Source organism: Rhea americana, unplaced genomic scaffold (genome assembly GCF_003343005.1).
Source record: "Rhea americana isolate MKP2758 unplaced genomic scaffold, rheAme1 scaffold_215, whole genome shotgun sequence".
Lineage (NCBI taxonomy): Eukaryota > Metazoa > Chordata > Aves > Rheiformes > Rheidae > Rhea > Rhea americana.
Window position 1 is genome coordinate 107,953 of NW_028186305.1, and position 3,799 is coordinate 111,751.

The window sequence follows — 3,799 nt, forward strand, 5'->3', positions numbered from 1 at the left end:
GTCGCGCCGCGGCCCGTCTCCTCCCGGGGCCTCGCCGGCGGCGGCGGCGGCGCGGGGGGCCGTTCGCCGCCGGGGACTCGCCCGTCGYGTCCCTGCCCTGCTCGGGCTTCCCCCAGCTGGCTCCGCTGGCACGAGCCCCGCAGAAGTTAATAGCAAAAAGGAGAAAATCCTGGATTAGGTATTAACATGCCACAGGTTTTTCTTTTCCTTCCTCCCCCCCCCCACCTCAGAAAGGGGGGAAAATAATCTCATAAAGCCAGCGAGCGTTGGCGCTATTTACGTAACATTATTAGTGGCTGTTGGCAAAGGGGCAGAAATGCAAACGCAGGTTACGTAAAGCCCCGCGCGCCCTCGGCCGGRGAGGCTCCCGCCTTGCGCTTTCCTTTTGGCCTGGCGTTGCCGTGGGCTCCCCCTCCCAAATCCCAGGTGGATCCGGGCTGCTTCCAGAAACCGGCATGCGCCCCGGGCCGGCGCTGCCGCAGGGCTCCTCGCTGCCCCTCCGGAGAGCAAACGCGGACGCGCGGGCGCAAGCGCAGCCCGGAGCCGCCGCGGGAGCCGCGTCTGCACCCCCGTGGCACCGTTGCAGGCAGGCTGGACTCTCCCACTGTCCCCCAGCCCCCAGGACCACGTTTTTATTTATTTTCCCCAAAACAGTAATTGCTCCCAGCATCAGCCTGGGGATGCTGCTGTTATTTGGCTGCTCTTAAAACCGGATTGTGGATGCAACCATGGTCGACCTCCCTTCTGTCACCCCGGGTATTTTAAGAGCATCTTCTCTAGGCAACTCTGCCTGCAAAACGGAAAGGACGTCCTGCTGCCCTGGGTGGGAACGGTGGGGGCCCGGGGAGGACCACAACTTGCCACCTCCCATCCTCTGCAATCCCCGCTGCCCGAGCGCGGCAGCTCCCCGGAGCAGGAGGGCGTCATCGCCGGAGCGGGAAGTGTGCTTGCTTGCAGGGACTAAGCCCTCAGGACACCTGGACTCTCCTTGCTCCTCCRCCCACCCTCGCCAACTGCATCGGCCTCCTCTTCGGTTAGAGAAATGGGAAAAAAGCGTGTGGCTTCCATCTGGGAATTGCAATGAACATGATGTTCAGTCTCCCAGCAAAAAGCTACTGCAGAAACGCAAACTGTGACGAGATGGCAACTGTACCGAGACCAAAGCGGAGGGGGGACGAGTCGCTGATCAAAGGATTTTGAATGATTTTGGTCTTGCTGGTTTAATGGATTTTTTTAAGGTCTTTCCCTGCAATTCCTTTAAACAGGTTCTGCTATAATCAGGTCAAAAGCTGATTTGCAAATAATCACCAGGGAGGGGGAAAAAAAATGAAGGCTTTAAGCCTAAGCTGTGCATTTCCTATTAATTGAAAGCCTGGGAGAGAGATAATGTGTCCCCAACTCCTGGCTGAAACCTGTAAGCTGCTATTAGCATCGTACTCTCCACCCGGCTCCAGGAGGACGCCGCCTGCTCGGGATTAGGGCTGTGCACGCACAGCAAAGCCTGGGGTGCGAAGGGTTTGGTAAAAGCCTGGGGGTGAGGGCTGAGCAAAACGGAGCCGGGGGAACGGCAGCTCTCCTACCGCTTGCTCAGCCAGGAGGTGGTACATCCCCTGGTGTGTAAGAGCAGGGATATAGGATGTGGGATGCAGGGAAAGCACGAGAAAAGGTGACTGCAAGGAGGGGGAGTCTTTTTCCCTTCGGCTTTACGCTACGAGATTCGCACCTGAATGACGGATGCGCTGCCCAGAAAGCGGCATTTAACTCCCCCTCGCCTGAGAGCATCTGTGAGCTCAGAGCAGGATGGCATTAAAACCAGGGAACGCGCGCACGGAAATCATCGCCTAAAAGCGGCGATTAACGGGGAAAAGATAAACTCCCACCCAGCACTGTCTCCTGCCTGGAAGTCACCCTGAAGCTGAGCTGATAGCTYGGCCCCTCCTGGCTCTGCTGCCCTTCCATGTCCCTGCTGACCTTACAGGACAGAAGGACAGACTCGTGTGTGTATATATGTATACACACACACACACACACGCATATATATCTAAATGCAAATGCATGGTGCCCATCAGAGACCCCAGCAGCGCAGGCGCCCAAAATGGGAATTTCTGATGCAGGGAAGTTCATACCACATTCTCCAAGCCCCCAGCATGAATGGAGCAAGGAAGAGGTGAGTTATCGGAGAAATCCACTCCAGCATTAATTACGTGTCATTACTGAGGCTTAGTTGCTAATCCCTGTTCTAATCACCCTCTCCACYGTATTTCAGCCAACACCTAAAGATGCTGTATAGAATGAATAAAATATGTCAAAGTTTACTGATGCTGGTGCCCGCTGCCAGCATCTCCCGCCGCAGAGGATGGGCAGCGCCGCGTGGGCACGCGAGTCCGGCTGCAGCACCAGCCGGCACGGCCGCGAGAAGCAAGGATTACATAACAGACCTGCTGTCTCTCATATTAAGGTAGCTTCTGCACATTCATGAGTCAGTAAAATCCCCCAAGTCTTCAAGTTTAAAAAARAAAAAAAAAAAAAAAAGAGGGTGGGTGACGATCTTCCAGCACGACGGAGGAATTCATGCAGCGTCAAGGACAAGCCACCGCGAAAGCTTGGTGCAGTGAAGCGAGATGTGTCCGAGCCCCCCCGTTTCCGCGGCTCGTTTGCAGGGTCGATTAATGCTTTTCGCCCGGGCATTGCAGACGTTGCAGCTCTGCGTGTCCTGCGAAAGCTGGCGGAGGGTTTTGCCAGCACAGCCGCCGCGGCATGGAAGCGATGCTCGCCGTCGGGCCGGCTCGGGGTACCAGCCCTCCCTCGCGAGGCCATTTCGGGGCCGGTGGTGCAGGTTGGTCCCGGTGGCAGGGGGACAGCGGGGCCGYGGCCTCCCGCCCAGAGGGGGATGCTGAGTCCTCAGCCTACCTCCGCCTCGCCGTGCCTCCGGAGCCCTTGGTGCCGCTGCCGCAAGGCCGTGGTTTGCTGCGCGGTTACGTTCAGAGGTACCGGGGTGCCTGGCCGGACTCGCTTCGGAGCGGAAACATCAGCACGGAGCAGCTTTGAGTGTCATCAACCCGATCTTAAAAATCCCTCGGCCCTGGGCCAAGCCCCCTGGGAGGCAAACGTGGCGAGAGCTGGTCGTCTTCAGCTCTCCGTCCCCGCGAGGTTGCACAGTCCACAGCTGAAAAACACCGTCCGGGGACGGCAGCCCATGGCCCCCCAGCTCCCCCTGCGTGGCAGGGGCTTAAGCTCCTGCCCCCGAGCCCCGAYGTGAGGTGTGGGTTCCACCAGCATCCTGTGGGGCTGGGGTCCCTGGGGGGCAAGGGGGCTCAGGCAGGGCGGAAGGGCTGCTCTCAACCCACCTGCCTTTGAGAGGTGACCTTGGAGTGGGGTGCTGAGAGCAGATCCCCTGTACTGCCCCCAAACCCTGCAGGGTCCCCCTCAGATCCCCTAGCAGGGGACCCCAGACCCCATAGGGTCCCTCAAGAAACCCCATCCAAGGGCACCCCAGACCCTTGGTCCCCCCCAAGCCCAAAGGTCCCCTCAGAGCTCTCCAAGGACCTGGGACCCTGCAAGGTCTCTGAGAGGGACCCCAGACCCYGAGTCCTTCAGGAACCTTCCCCAGRACACTGCAGACTCTGCTGCAGACCCTGCTGCATCCCCTGGGGTCCTCCAACCCCAAAGGGTCCTCTAGACCCTGCAGGCTCCCTCAGCGCACCCCCACCCCTCCAGGACCCCAGAGCCTGCAGGGTTCCCAGGGACCCCCCAACCCTGCAAGGTCTCACAGCCCCCCTCCAAACCCTGGACACCACAG